Source organism: Euprymna scolopes, chromosome 7 (genome assembly GCF_053919585.1).
Source record: "Euprymna scolopes isolate OS-2025 chromosome 7, ASM5391958v1, whole genome shotgun sequence".
Taxonomy (NCBI): domain Eukaryota; kingdom Metazoa; phylum Mollusca; class Cephalopoda; order Sepiida; family Sepiolidae; genus Euprymna; species Euprymna scolopes.
In genome coordinates this window covers 33,086,295-33,098,884 of record NC_136488.1, presented here as the reverse complement: position 1 = coordinate 33,098,884, position 12,590 = coordinate 33,086,295, and the positions used below count along the sequence as shown (strand labels likewise).

General features: G+C 39.0%; 31 non-coding genes across 31 annotated transcripts; all 31 read left to right on the top strand.

Moving 5' to 3' along the window:
• The first annotated feature begins 483 nt into the window (after nucleotides 1-483).
• Nucleotides 484-554, top strand: Trnag-gcc (transfer RNA glycine (anticodon GCC)). Its single transcript has one exon. It is a non-coding gene; the product is annotated as a tRNA-Gly (tRNA).
• Nucleotides 555-704: 150 nt separating this feature from the next.
• On the top strand, nucleotides 705-775 carry Trnas-gcu (transfer RNA serine (anticodon GCU)). The gene has a single exon. It is a non-coding gene; the product is annotated as a tRNA-Ser (tRNA).
• A 149-nt stretch (nucleotides 776-924) lies between these two features.
• Trnag-gcc (transfer RNA glycine (anticodon GCC)) lies at nucleotides 925-995 on the top strand. Its single transcript has one exon. It is a non-coding gene; the product is annotated as a tRNA-Gly (tRNA).
• A 149-nt stretch (nucleotides 996-1,144) lies between these two features.
• Nucleotides 1,145-1,215, top strand: Trnag-gcc (transfer RNA glycine (anticodon GCC)). The gene has a single exon. It is a non-coding gene; the product is annotated as a tRNA-Gly (tRNA).
• Nucleotides 1,216-1,369: 154 nt separating this feature from the next.
• Trnag-gcc (transfer RNA glycine (anticodon GCC)) lies at nucleotides 1,370-1,440 on the top strand. The gene has a single exon. It is a non-coding gene; the product is annotated as a tRNA-Gly (tRNA).
• Nucleotides 1,441-1,589: 149 nt separating this feature from the next.
• Trnag-gcc (transfer RNA glycine (anticodon GCC)) lies at nucleotides 1,590-1,660 on the top strand. The gene has a single exon. It is a non-coding gene; the product is annotated as a tRNA-Gly (tRNA).
• Nucleotides 1,661-2,031: 371 nt separating this feature from the next.
• Nucleotides 2,032-2,102, top strand: Trnay-gua (transfer RNA tyrosine (anticodon GUA)). Its single transcript has one exon. It is a non-coding gene; the product is annotated as a tRNA-Tyr (tRNA).
• A 149-nt stretch (nucleotides 2,103-2,251) lies between these two features.
• On the top strand, nucleotides 2,252-2,322 carry Trnag-gcc (transfer RNA glycine (anticodon GCC)). The gene has a single exon. It is a non-coding gene; the product is annotated as a tRNA-Gly (tRNA).
• Nucleotides 2,323-3,131: 809 nt separating this feature from the next.
• On the top strand, nucleotides 3,132-3,202 carry Trnag-ucc (transfer RNA glycine (anticodon UCC)). Its single transcript has one exon. It is a non-coding gene; the product is annotated as a tRNA-Gly (tRNA).
• Nucleotides 3,203-3,350: 148 nt separating this feature from the next.
• Nucleotides 3,351-3,421, top strand: Trnag-gcc (transfer RNA glycine (anticodon GCC)). Its single transcript has one exon. It is a non-coding gene; the product is annotated as a tRNA-Gly (tRNA).
• A 149-nt stretch (nucleotides 3,422-3,570) lies between these two features.
• On the top strand, nucleotides 3,571-3,641 carry Trnag-gcc (transfer RNA glycine (anticodon GCC)). Its single transcript has one exon. It is a non-coding gene; the product is annotated as a tRNA-Gly (tRNA).
• A 1,469-nt stretch (nucleotides 3,642-5,110) lies between these two features.
• Nucleotides 5,111-5,181, top strand: Trnag-ucc (transfer RNA glycine (anticodon UCC)). Its single transcript has one exon. It is a non-coding gene; the product is annotated as a tRNA-Gly (tRNA).
• A 148-nt stretch (nucleotides 5,182-5,329) lies between these two features.
• Nucleotides 5,330-5,400, top strand: Trnag-gcc (transfer RNA glycine (anticodon GCC)). Its single transcript has one exon. It is a non-coding gene; the product is annotated as a tRNA-Gly (tRNA).
• A 149-nt stretch (nucleotides 5,401-5,549) lies between these two features.
• Trnag-gcc (transfer RNA glycine (anticodon GCC)) lies at nucleotides 5,550-5,620 on the top strand. The gene has a single exon. It is a non-coding gene; the product is annotated as a tRNA-Gly (tRNA).
• Nucleotides 5,621-6,431: 811 nt separating this feature from the next.
• On the top strand, nucleotides 6,432-6,502 carry Trnag-gcc (transfer RNA glycine (anticodon GCC)). Its single transcript has one exon. It is a non-coding gene; the product is annotated as a tRNA-Gly (tRNA).
• A 369-nt stretch (nucleotides 6,503-6,871) lies between these two features.
• On the top strand, nucleotides 6,872-6,942 carry Trnag-gcc (transfer RNA glycine (anticodon GCC)). The gene has a single exon. It is a non-coding gene; the product is annotated as a tRNA-Gly (tRNA).
• Nucleotides 6,943-7,091: 149 nt separating this feature from the next.
• On the top strand, nucleotides 7,092-7,162 carry Trnag-gcc (transfer RNA glycine (anticodon GCC)). Its single transcript has one exon. It is a non-coding gene; the product is annotated as a tRNA-Gly (tRNA).
• A 150-nt stretch (nucleotides 7,163-7,312) lies between these two features.
• Nucleotides 7,313-7,383, top strand: Trnac-gca (transfer RNA cysteine (anticodon GCA)). Its single transcript has one exon. It is a non-coding gene; the product is annotated as a tRNA-Cys (tRNA).
• A 148-nt stretch (nucleotides 7,384-7,531) lies between these two features.
• Trnag-gcc (transfer RNA glycine (anticodon GCC)) lies at nucleotides 7,532-7,602 on the top strand. The gene has a single exon. It is a non-coding gene; the product is annotated as a tRNA-Gly (tRNA).
• A 150-nt stretch (nucleotides 7,603-7,752) lies between these two features.
• On the top strand, nucleotides 7,753-7,823 carry Trnac-gca (transfer RNA cysteine (anticodon GCA)). Its single transcript has one exon. It is a non-coding gene; the product is annotated as a tRNA-Cys (tRNA).
• A 149-nt stretch (nucleotides 7,824-7,972) lies between these two features.
• On the top strand, nucleotides 7,973-8,043 carry Trnag-gcc (transfer RNA glycine (anticodon GCC)). Its single transcript has one exon. It is a non-coding gene; the product is annotated as a tRNA-Gly (tRNA).
• A 369-nt stretch (nucleotides 8,044-8,412) lies between these two features.
• Trnag-gcc (transfer RNA glycine (anticodon GCC)) lies at nucleotides 8,413-8,483 on the top strand. Its single transcript has one exon. It is a non-coding gene; the product is annotated as a tRNA-Gly (tRNA).
• A 149-nt stretch (nucleotides 8,484-8,632) lies between these two features.
• Nucleotides 8,633-8,703, top strand: Trnag-ucc (transfer RNA glycine (anticodon UCC)). Its single transcript has one exon. It is a non-coding gene; the product is annotated as a tRNA-Gly (tRNA).
• Nucleotides 8,704-9,703: 1,000 nt separating this feature from the next.
• Nucleotides 9,704-9,774, top strand: Trnac-gca (transfer RNA cysteine (anticodon GCA)). The gene has a single exon. It is a non-coding gene; the product is annotated as a tRNA-Cys (tRNA).
• Nucleotides 9,775-9,923: 149 nt separating this feature from the next.
• On the top strand, nucleotides 9,924-9,994 carry Trnag-gcc (transfer RNA glycine (anticodon GCC)). The gene has a single exon. It is a non-coding gene; the product is annotated as a tRNA-Gly (tRNA).
• Nucleotides 9,995-10,364: 370 nt separating this feature from the next.
• Trnag-gcc (transfer RNA glycine (anticodon GCC)) lies at nucleotides 10,365-10,435 on the top strand. The gene has a single exon. It is a non-coding gene; the product is annotated as a tRNA-Gly (tRNA).
• A 230-nt stretch (nucleotides 10,436-10,665) lies between these two features.
• On the top strand, nucleotides 10,666-10,736 carry Trnag-gcc (transfer RNA glycine (anticodon GCC)). Its single transcript has one exon. It is a non-coding gene; the product is annotated as a tRNA-Gly (tRNA).
• A 149-nt stretch (nucleotides 10,737-10,885) lies between these two features.
• On the top strand, nucleotides 10,886-10,956 carry Trnag-gcc (transfer RNA glycine (anticodon GCC)). Its single transcript has one exon. It is a non-coding gene; the product is annotated as a tRNA-Gly (tRNA).
• A 370-nt stretch (nucleotides 10,957-11,326) lies between these two features.
• Nucleotides 11,327-11,397, top strand: Trnac-gca (transfer RNA cysteine (anticodon GCA)). Its single transcript has one exon. It is a non-coding gene; the product is annotated as a tRNA-Cys (tRNA).
• A 149-nt stretch (nucleotides 11,398-11,546) lies between these two features.
• Nucleotides 11,547-11,617, top strand: Trnag-gcc (transfer RNA glycine (anticodon GCC)). The gene has a single exon. It is a non-coding gene; the product is annotated as a tRNA-Gly (tRNA).
• Nucleotides 11,618-12,428: 811 nt separating this feature from the next.
• Nucleotides 12,429-12,499, top strand: Trnag-gcc (transfer RNA glycine (anticodon GCC)). Its single transcript has one exon. It is a non-coding gene; the product is annotated as a tRNA-Gly (tRNA).
• The last annotated feature ends 91 nt before the right edge of the window (nucleotides 12,500-12,590 follow it).

The window sequence follows — 12,590 nt, the reverse complement described above, 5'->3', positions numbered from 1 at the left end:
AATATTGCAAAGGAAAGAATTATGTTCTGTGAACGATATATCGCATCGGTGGTTCAGTGGTAGAATGCTCGCCTGCCACGCGGGCGGCCCGGGTTCAATTCCCGATCCCATGCAATGAAATTTTGTCAAACTCATTAATGAAGAATACATAAAAAATAATTAAATAATGAGAGTGTAATTTCGATTCCTTTTGTTGGAATGACATTCACAGCATTAATGACAAAATAGCAAAGGAAAGAATTATGTTCAGTGAACGATATATCGCATCGGTGGTTCAGTGGTAGAATGCTCGCCTGCCACGCGGGGGGCCCGGGTTTTATTCCGGGTCGATGCAATGAAATTTTGTCAAACTCATTAATCAAGAATACATAAAAAATAATTAAATAATGAGAGTGTAATTTCGATTCCTTTTGTTGGAATGATATTCACAGCATTAATGACAAAATGGCAAAGGAAAGAATTACGTTCAGTGAACGATATATCGCATCGGTGGTTCAGTGGTAGAATGCTCGCCTGCCACGTGGGCGGCCCGGGTTCGATTCCCGGTCGATGCAATGAAATTTTGTCAAACTCATTAATGAAGAATACATAAAAAACGACGTAAATAATGAGAGTGTAATTTCGATTCCTTTTGTTGGAATGACATTCAAAGCATTAATGACAAAATGGCAAAGGAAAGAATAATGTTCTGTGAACGATATATCGCATCGGTGGTTCAGTGGAAGAATTCTCGCCTGCTACGCAGGCGGCCCGGGTTCGATTCCCGGTCGATGCAATGAAATTTTGTCAAACTCATTAATGAAGAATACATAAAAAATAAGTAAATAATGAGAGTGTAATTTCGATTCCTTTTGTTGGAATGACATTCAAAGCATTAATGACAAAATGGCAAAGGAACGAATTATGTTCTGTGAACGATATATCGCATCGGTGGTTCAGTGGTAGAATGCTCGCCTGCCACGCGGGCGGCCCGGGTTCGATTCCCGGTCGATGCAATGAGATTTTGTCAAACTCATTAATGAAGAATACATCAAAAATAAGTAAATAATGAGAGTGTAATTTCGATTCCTTTTGTTGGAATGACATTCAAAGCATTAATGACAAAATGGCAAAGGAAAGAATTATGTTCTGTGAACGATATATCGCATCGGTGGTTCAGTGGTAGAATGCTCGCCTGCCACGCGGGCGGCCCGGGTTCGATTCCCGGTCGATGCAATGAAATTTTGTCAAACTCATTAATGAAGAATACATCACATCAGAAATAAGTAAATAATGAGAGTGTAATTTCGATTCCTTTTGTTGGAATGACATTCAAAGCATTAATGACAAAATTGCCAAGGAAAGAATTATGTTCTGTGAACGATATATCGCATCGGTGGTTCAGTGGTAGAATGCTCGCCTGCCACGCGGGCGGCCCGGGTTCGATTCCCGGTCGATGCAATGAAATTTTGTCAAACTCATTAATGAAGAATACATCAAAAATAAGTAAATAATGAGAGTGTAATTTCGATTCCTTTTGTTGGAATGACATTCAAAGCATTAATGACAAAATGGCAAAGGAAAGAATTATGTTCTGTTAACGATATATCGCATCGGTGGTTCAGTGGTAGAATGCTCGCCTGCCACGCGGGCGGCCCGTGTTCGATTCCCGGTCGATGCAATGAAATTTTGTCAAACTCATTAATGAAGAATACATCAAAAATAAGTAAATAATGAGAGTGTAATTTCGATTCCTTTTATTGGAATGACATTCAAAGCATTAATGACAAAATGGCAAAGGAAAGAATTATGTTCTGTGAACGATATATCGCATCGGTTGTTCAGTGGTAGAATGCACGCCTGCCACGCGGGCGGCCCGGGTTCAATGCCCGATCTCATGCAATGAAATTTTGTCAAACTCATTAATGAAGAATACATAAAAAACGAAGTGAATAATGAGAGTGTAATTTCGATTCCTTTTGTTGGAATGACATTCAAAGCATTAATGACAAAATGGCAAAGGAAAGAATTATGTTCTGTGAACGATATATCGCATCGGTTGTTCAGTGGTAGAATTCTCGGCTGTAACACGGGGGGCCCGGGTTCGATTCCCGGTCGATGCAATGAAATTTTGTCAAACTCATTAATGAAGAATACATCAAAAATAAGTAGATAATGAGAGTGTAATTTCGATTCCTTTTGTTGGAATGACATTCAAAGCATTAATGACAAAATGGCAAAGGAAAGAATTATGTTCTGTGAACGATATATCGCATCGGTGGTTCAGTGGTAGAATGCTCGCCTGCCACGCGGGCGGCCCGGGTTCGATTCCCGGTCGATGCAATGAAATTTTGTCAAACTCATTAATGAAGAATACATAAAAAATAAGTAAATAATGAGAGTGTAATTTCGATTCCTTTTGTTGGAATGACATTCAAAGCATTAATGACAAAATGGCAAAGGAAAGAATTATGTTCTGTGAACGATATATCGCATCGGTGGTTCAGTGGTAGAATGCTCGCCTGCCACGCGGGACGCCCGGGTTCGATTCCCCGTCGATGCCATTAAATTTTGTCAAACTCATTAATGAAGAATACATCAAAAACAAGTAAATAATGAGAGTGTAATTTCGATTCCTTTCGTTGGAATGGCATTCAAAGCATTAATGACAAAATGTCAAAGGAAAGAATTATGTTCTGTGAACGATGTATCGCATCGGTGGTTCAGTGATAGAATGCTCGCCTGCCACGCAGGCGGCCCGGGTTCGATTCCCGGTCGATGCAATGAAATTTTGTCAAACTCATTAATGAAGAATACATCAAAAATAAGTAAATAATGAGAGTGTAATTTCGATTCCTTTTGTTGGAATGACATTCAAAGCATTAATGACAAAATGGCAAAGGAAAGAATTATGTTCTGTGAACGATATATCGCATCGGTGGTTCAGTGGTGGAATTCTCGGCTGTAACACGGGGGGCCCGGGTTCGATTCCGGGTCGATGCAATGAAATTTTGTCAAACTCATTAATGAAGAATACATAAAAAATAAGTAAATAATGAGAGTGTAATTTCGATTCCTTTTATTGGAATGACATTCAAAGCATTAATGACAAAATGGCAAAGGAAAGAATTATGTTCGGTGAACGATATATCGCATCGGTTGTTCAGTGGTAAAATGCTCGCCTTCCACGCGGGCGGCCCGGGTTCGATTCCCGGTCGATGCAATGAAATGTTGTCAAACTCATTAATGAAGAATACATCAAAAATAAGTAAATAATGAGAGTGTAATTTCGATTCCTTTTGTTGGAATGACATTCAAAGCATTAATGAAAAATGGCAAAGGAAAGAATTATGTTCTGTGAACGATATATCGCATCGGTGGTTCAGTGGTAGAATGCTCGCCTGCCACGCGGGCGGCCCGGGTTCGATTCCCGGTCGATGCAATGAAATTTTGTCAAACTCATTAATGAAGAATACATCAAAAATAAGTAAATAATGAGAGTGTAATTTCGATTCCTTTTGTTGGAATGACATTCAAAGCATTAATGACAAAATGGCAAAGGAAAGAATTATGTTCTGTTAACGATATATCGCATCGGTGGTTCAGTGGTAGAATGCTCGCCTGCCACGCGGGCGGCCCGTGTTCGATTCCCGGTCGATGCAATGAAATTTTGTCAAACTCATTAATGAAGAATACATCAAAAATAAGTAAATAATGAGAGTGTAATTTCGATTCCTTTTATTGGAATGACATTCAAAGCATTAATGACAAAATGGCAAAGGAAAGAATTATGTTCTGTGAACGATATATCGCATCGGTTGTTCAGTGGTAGAATGCACGCCTGCCACGCGGGCGGCCCGGGTTCAATGCCCGATCTCATGCAATGAAATTTTGTCAAACTCATTAATGAAGAATACATAAAAAACGAAGTAAATAATGAGAGTGTAATTTCGATTCCTTTTGTTGGAATGACATTCAAAGCATTAATGACAAAATGGCAAAGGAAAGAATTATGTTCTGTGAACGATATATCGCATCGGTTGTTCAGTGGTAGAATTCTAGGCTGTAACACGGGGGGCCCGGGTTCGATTCCGGGTCGATGCAATGAAATTTTGTCAAACTCATTAATGAAGAATACATCAAAAATAAGTAAATAATTAGAGTGTAATTTCGATTCCTTTTGTTGGAATCACATTCAAAGCATTAATGACAAAATGGCAAAGGAAAGAATTATGTTCTGTGAACGATATATCGCATCGGTTGTTCAGTGGTAAAATGCTCGCCTTCAACGCGGGCGGCCCGGGTTCGATTCCCTGTAAATGCAATGAAATTTTGTCAAACTCATTAATGAAGAAGACATCAAAAATAAGTAAATAATGAGAGTGTAATTTCGATTCCTTTTGTTGGAATGACATTCAAAGCATTAATGAAAAATGGCAAAGGAAAGAATTATGTTCTGTGAACGATATATCGCATCGGTGGTTCAGTGGTAGAATGCTCGCCTGCCACGCGGGCGCCCCGGTTCGATTCCCGGTCGATGCAATGAAATTTTGTCAAACTCATTAATGAAGAATACATCAAAAATAAGTAAATAATGAGAGTGTAATTTCGATTTCTTTTGTTGGAATGACATTCAAAGCATTAATGACAAAATGGCAAAGGAAAGAATTATGTTCTGTGAACGATATATCGCATCGGTTGTTCAGTGGTGGAATTCTCGGCTGTAACACGGGGGGCCCGGGTTCGATTCCGGGTCGATGCAATGAAATTTTGTCAAACTCATTAATGAAGAATACATAAAAAATAAGTAAATAATGAGAGTGTAATTTCGATTCCTTTTGTTGGAATGACATTCAAAGCATTAATGACAAAATGGCAAAGGAAAGAATTATGTTCTGTGAACGATATATCGCATCGGTTCTTCAGTGGTAAAATGCTCGCCTTCAACGCGGGCGGCCCGGGTTCGATTCCCGGTCGATGCAATGAAATTTTGTCAAACTCATTAATGAAGAATACATCAAAAATAAGTAAATAATGAGAGTGTAATTTCGATTCCTTTTGTTGGAATGACATTCAAAGCATTAATGACAAAATGGCAAAGGAAAGAATTATGTGCTGTGAACGATATATCGCATCGGTTGTTCAGTGGTAAAATGCTCGCCTTCCACGCGGGCGGCCCGGGTTCGATTCCCGGTCGATGCAATGAAATGTTGTCAAACTCATTAATGAAGAATACATCAAAAATAAGTAAATAATGAGAGTGTAATTTCGATTCCTTTTGTTGGAATGACATTCAAAGCATTAATGAAAAATGGCAAAGGAAAGAATTATGTTCTGTGAACGATATATCGCATCGGTGGTTCAGTGGTAGAATGCTCGCCTGCCACGCGGGCGGCCCGGGTTCGATTCCCGGTCGATGCAATGAAATTTTGTCAAACTCATTAATGAAGAATACATCAAAAATAAGTAAATAATGAGAGTGTAATTTCGATTCCTTTTGTTGGAATGACATTCAAAGCATTAATGACAAAATGGCAAAGGAAAGATTTATGTTCTGTTAACGATATATCGCATCGGTGGTTCAGTGGTAGAATGCTCGCCTGCCACGCGGGCGGCCCGTGTTCGATTCCCGGTCGATGCAATGAAATTTTGTCAAACTCATTAATGAAGAATACATCAAAAATAAGTAAATAATGAGAGTGTAATTTCGATTCCTTTTATTGGAATGACATTCAAAGCATTAATGACAAAATGGCAAAGGAAAGAATTATGTTCTGTGAACGATATATCGCATCGGTTGTTCAGTGGTAGAATGCACGCCTGCCACGCGGGCGGCATGGGTTCAATGCCCGATCTCATGCAATGAAATTTTGTCAAACTCATTAATGAAGAATACATAAAAAACGAAGTAAATAATGAGAGTGTAATTTCGATTCCTTTTGTTGGAATGACATTCAAAGCATTAATGACAAAATGGCAAAGGAAAGAATTATGTTCTGTGAACGATATATCGCATCGGTTGTTCAGTGGTAGAATTCTCGGCTGTAACACGGGGGGCCCGGGTTCGATTCCGGGTCGATGCAATGAAATTTTGTCAAACTCATTAATGAAGAATACATCAAAAATAAGTAAATAATGAGAGTGTAATTTCGATTCCTTTTGTTGGAATCACATTCAAAGCATTAATGACAAAATGGCAAAGGAAAGAATTATGTTCTGTGAACGATATATCGCATCGGTTGTTCAGTGGTAAAATGCTCGCCTTCAACGCGGGCGGCCCGGGTTCGATTCCCGGTCGATGCAATGAAATTTTGTCAAACTCATTAATGAAGAATACATCAAAAATAAGTAAATAATGAGAGTGTTATTTCGATTCCTTTTGTTGGAATGACATTCAAAGCATTAATGACAAAATGGCAAAGTAAAGAATTATGTTCTGTGAACGATATATCGCATCGGTGGTTCAGTGGTAGAATGCTCGCCTGCCACGCGGGCGGCCCGGGTTCGATTTCCGGTCGATGCAATGAAATTTTGTCAAACTCATTAATGAAGAATACATAAAAAATAAGTAAATAATGAGAGTGTAATTTCGATTCCTTTTGTTGGAATGACATTCAAAGCATTAATGACAAAATGGCAAAGGAAAGAATTATGTTCTGTGAACGATATATCGCATCGGTGGTCCAGTGGAAGAATGCTCGCCTGCCACGCGGGACGCCCGGGTTCGATTCCCGGTCGATGCCATTAAATTTTGTCAAACTCATTAATGAAGAATACATCAAAAACAAGTAAATAATGAGAGTGTAATTTCGATTCCTTTAGTTGGAATGGCATTCAAAGCATTAATGACAAAATGGCAAAGGAAAGAATTATGTTCTGTGAACGATATATCGCATCGGTGGTTCAGTGGTAGAATGCTCGCCTGCCACGCGGGCGGCCCGGGTTCGATTCCCGGTCGATGCAATGAAATTTTGTCAAACTCATTAATGAAGAATACATCAAAAATAAGTAAATAATGAGAGTGTAATTTCGATTCCTTTTGTTGGAATGACATTCAAAGCATTAATGACAAAATGGCAAAGGAAAGAATTATGTGCTGTGAACGATATATCGCATCGGTGGTTCAGTGGTAGAATGCTCGCCTGCCACGCGGGCGGCCCGGGTTCGATTCCCGGTCGATGCAATGTAATTTTGTCAAACTCATTAATGAAGAATACATAAAAAACGTAGTAAATAATGAGAGTGTAATTTCGATTCCTTTTGTTGGAATGACATTCAAAACATTAATGACAAAATGGCAAAGGAAATAATTATGTTCTGTGAACGATATATCGCATCGGTTGTTCAGTGGTAGAATGCTCGCCTGCAACGCGGGCGGCCCGGGTTCGATTCCCGGTCGATGCAATGAAATTTTGTCAAACTCATTAATGAAGAATACATCAAAAATAAGTAAATAATGAGAGTGTAATTTCGATTCCTTTTGTTGGAATGACATTCAAAGCATTAATGAAAAATGGCAAAGGAAAAAATTATGTTCTGTGAACGATATATCGCATCGGTGGTTCAGTGGTAGAATGCTCGCCTGCCACGCGGGCGGCCCGGGTTCGATTCCCGGTCGATGCAATGTAATTTTGTCAAACTCATTAATGAAGAATACATAAAAAACGTAGTAAATAATGAGAGTGTAATTTCGATTCCTTTTGTTGGAATGACATTCAAAACATTAATGACAAAATGGCAAAGGAAATAATTATGTTCTGTGAACGATATATCGCATCGGTTGTTCAGTGGTAGAATGCTCGCCTGCAACGCGGGCGGCCCGGGTTCGATTCCCGGTCGATGCAATGAAATTTTGTCAAACTCATTAATGAAGAATACATCAAAAATAAGTAAATAATGAGAGTGTAATTTCGATTCCTTTTGTTGGAATGACATTCAAAGCATTAATGACAAAATGGCAAAGGAAAAAATTATGTTCTGTGAACGATATATCGCATCGGTGGTTCAGTGGTAGAATGCTCGCCTGCCACGCGGGCGGCCCGGGTTCGATTCCCGGTCGATGCAATGAAATTTTGTCAAACTCATTAATGAAGTATACATCAAAAATATGTAAATAATGAGAGTGTAATTTGTATTCATTTTTTGGAATGACATTCAAAGCATTAATGACAAAATGGCAAAGTAAAGAATTATGTTCTGTTAACGATATATCGCATCGGAGGTTCAGTGGTAGAAGGCTCGCTTACAACGCGGGCGGCCCGGGTTCGGTTCCCGGTCGATGAAATGAAATTTTGTCAAACTCATTAATGGAGAATACATAAAAAACGAAGTAAATAATGAGAGTGCAATTTCGATTCCTTTTGTTGGAATGACATTCAAAGCATTAATGACAAAATGGCAAAGGAATGAATTATGTTTTCTGAACGATTTATCGCATCGGTGGTTCAGTGGTAGAATGCTCGCCTGCCACGCGGGCGGCCCGGGTTCGATTCCAGGTCGATGCAATTAAATTTTGTCAAACCAATTAATGAAGAATACATCAAAAATAAGTAAATAATGAGAGTGTAATTTCGATTCCTTTTGTTGGAATGACATTCAAAGCATTAATGACAAAATGGCAAAGGAAAGAATTATGTTCTGTGAACGATATATCGCATCGGTGGTTCAGTGGTAAAATGCTCGCCTTCCACGCGGGCGGCCCGGGTTCGATTCCCGGTCGATGCAATGAAATTTTGTCAAACTCATTAATGAAGAATACATCAAAAATAAGTAAATAATGAGAGCATTCAAAGCATTAATGACAAAATGGCCAAGGAAAGAATTATGTTCTGTGAACGATATATCGCATCGCTGGTTCAGTGGTAGAATGCTCGCCTGCCACGCGGGCGGCCCGGAGTCGATTCCCGGTCGATGCAAAGAAATTTTGTCAAACTCATTAATGAAGAATTCATCCAAAATAAGTAAATAATGAGAGTGTAATTTCGATTCCTTTTGTTGGAATGACATTCAAAGCATTAATGACAAAATGGCAAAGGAAAGAATTATGTTCTGTGAACGATATATCGCATCGGTGGTTCAGTGGTAGAATGCTCGCCTGCCGCGCGGGGTGCCCGGATTCGATTCCCGGTCGATGCAATGAAATTTTGTCAAACTCATTAATGAAGAATACATCAAAAATAAGTAAATAATGAGAGTGTAATTTCGATTCCTTTTGTTGGAATGACATTCAAAGCATTAATGACAAAATGGCAAAGGAAAGAATTATGTTCTGTAAACGATATATCGAATCGGTGGTTCAGTGGTAGAATGCTCGCCTGCCACGCGGACGGCCCGGGTTCGATTCCCGGTCGATGCAATGAAATGTTGTCAAACTCATTAATGAAGAATACATCAAAAATAAGTAAATAATGAGAGTGTAATTTCGATTCCTTTTGTTGGAATGACATTCAAAGCATTAATGACAAAATGGCAAAGGAAAGAATTATGTTCTGTGAACGATATATCGAATCGGTGGTTCAGTGGTAAAATGCTCGCCTTCCACGCGGGCGGCCCGTGTTCGATTCCCGGTCGATACAATGAAATTTTGTCAAACTCATTAATGAAGAATACATCAAAAATAAGTAAATAATGAGAGTGTAATTTCGATTCCTTTTGTTGGAATGACATTCAAAGCATTGATGACAAAATGGCAAAGGAAAGAATTATGTTCTGTGAACGATATATCGCATCGGTGGTTCAGTGGTAGAATGCTCGCCTGCAACGCGGGCGGCCCGGGTTCGATTCCCGGTCGATGCAATGAAATTTTGTCAAACTCATTAATGAAGAATACATCAAAAATAAGTAAATAATGAGAGTGTAATTTCGATTCCTTTTGTTGGAATGACATTCAAAGCATTAATGACAAAATGGCAAAGGAAAGAATTATGTTCTGTGAACGATATATCGCATCGGTGGTTCAGTGGTAGAATGCTCGCCTGCCACGCGGGCGGCCCGGGTTCGATTCCCGGTCGATGCAATGAAATTTTGTCAAACTCATTAATGAAGAATACATAAAAAATAAGTAAATAATGAGAGTGTAATTTCGATTCCTTTTGTTGGAATGACATTCAAAGCATTCATGACAAAATGGCAAAGGAAAGAATTATGTTCTGTGAACGATATATCGCATCGGTGGTTCAGTGGTAGAATGCTCGCCTGCCACGCGAAGTGCCCGGGTTCGATTCCCGGTAAATGCAATTAAATTTTGTCAAACTCATTAATGAAGAATACATAAAAAACGAAGAAAATAATGAGAGTGTAATTTCGATTCCTTTTGTTGGAATGACATTCAAAGCATTAATGACAAAATGGCAAAGGAAAGAATTATGTTCTGTGAACGATATATCGCATCGGTGGTTCAGTGGTAGAATGCTCGCCTGCCACGCGGGCGGCCCGGGTTCGATTCCCGGTCGATGCAATGAAATTTTGTCAAACTCATTAATGAAGAATACATCAAAAATAAGTAAATAATGAGAGTGTAATTTCGATTTCTTTAAAAATTAAATTTTGTCAAACTCATTAATGAAGAATACATCAAAAATAAGTAAATAATGAGAGTGTAATTTCGATTCCTTTTGTTGGAATGACATTCAAAGCATTAATGACAAAATGGCAAAGGAAAGAATTATGTTCTGTGAACGATATATCGCATCGGTGGTTCAGTGGTAGAATGCTCGCCTGCCACGCGGGCGGCCCGGGTTCGATTCCCGGTCGATGCAATGAAATTTTGTCAAACTCATTAATGAAGAATACATCAAAAATAAGTAAATAATGAGAGTGTAATTTCGATTCCTTTTGTTGGAATGACATTCAAAGCATTAATGACAAAATGGCAAAGGAAAGAATTATGTTCTGTGAACGATATATCGCATCGGTGGTTCAGTGGTAGAATGCTCGCCTGCCACGCGGGCGGCCCGGGTTCGATTCCCGGTCGATGCAATGAAATTTTGTCAAACTCATTAATGAAGAATACATAAAAAATAAGTAAATAATGAGAGTGTAATTTCGATTCCTTTTGTTGGAATGACATTCAAAGCATTCATGACAAAATGGCAAAGGAAAGAATTATGTTCTGTGAACGATATATCGCATCGGTGGTTCAGTGGTAGAATGCTCGCCTGCCACGCGGGGTGCCCGGGTTCGATTCCCGGTAAATGCAATTAAATTTTGTCAAACTCATTAATGAAGAATACATAAAAAACGAAGCAAATAATGAGAGTGTAATTTCGATTCCTTTTGTTGGAATGACATTCAAAGCATTAATGACAAAATGGCAAAGGAAAGAATTATGTTCTGTGAACGATATATCGCATCGGTGGTTCAGTGGTAGAATGCTCGCCTGCAACGCGGGCGGCCCGGGTTCGATTCCCGGTCGATGCAATGAAATTTTGTCAAACTCATTAATGAAGAATACATCAAAAATAAGTAAATAATGAGAGTGTAATTTCGATTCCTTTTGTTGGAATGACATTCAAAGCATTAATGACAAAATGGCAAAGGAAAGAATTATGTTCTGTGAACGATATATCGCATCGGTGGTTCAGTGGTAGAATGCTCGCCTGCCACGCGGGCGGCCCGGGTTCGATTCCCGGTCGATGCAATGAAATTTTGTCAAACTCATTAATGAAGAATACATAAAAAATAAGTAAATAATAAGAGTGTAATTTCGATTCCTTTTGTTGGAATGACATTCAAAGCATTAATTACAAAATGGCCAAGGAAAGAATTATGTTCTGTGAACGATATATCGCATCGGTGGTTCAGTGGTAGAATGCTCGCCTGCCACGCGGGCGGCCCGGGTTCGATTCCCTGTAAATGCAATGAAATTTTGTCAAACTCATTAATGGAGAATACATAAAAAACGAAGTAAATAATGAGAGTGTAATTTCGATTTCTTTTGTTGTAATGACATTCAAAGCATTAATGACAAAATGGCCAAGGAAAGAATTATGTTCTGTGAACGATATATCGCATCGGTGGTTCAGTGGTAGAATGCTCGCCTGTCACGCGGGCGGCCCGGGTTCGATTCCCTGTAAATGCAATGAAATTTTGTCAAACTCATTAATGGAGAATACATAAAAAATAAGTAAATAATGAGAGTGTAATTTCGATTCCTTTTGTTGGAATGACATTCAAAGCATTCATGACAAAATGGCAAAGGAAAGAATTATGTTCTGTGAACGATATATCGCATCGGTGGTTCAGTGGTAGAATGCTCGCCTGCCACGCGGGGTGCCCGGGTTCGATTCCCGGTAAATGCAATTAAATTTTGTCAAACTCATTAATGAAGAATACATAAAAAACGAAGCAAATAATGAGAGTGTAATTTCGATTCCTTTTGTTGGAATGACATTCAAAGCATTAATGACAAAATGGCAAAGGAAAGAATTATGTTCTGTGAACGATATATCGCATCGGTGGTTCAGTGGTAGAATGCTCGCCTGCCACGCGGGCGGCCCGGGTTCGATTCCCGGTCGATGCAATGAAATTTTGTCAAACTCATTAATGAAGAATACATCACAAATAAGTAAATAATGAGAGTGTAATTTCGATTCCTTTTGTTGGAATGACAT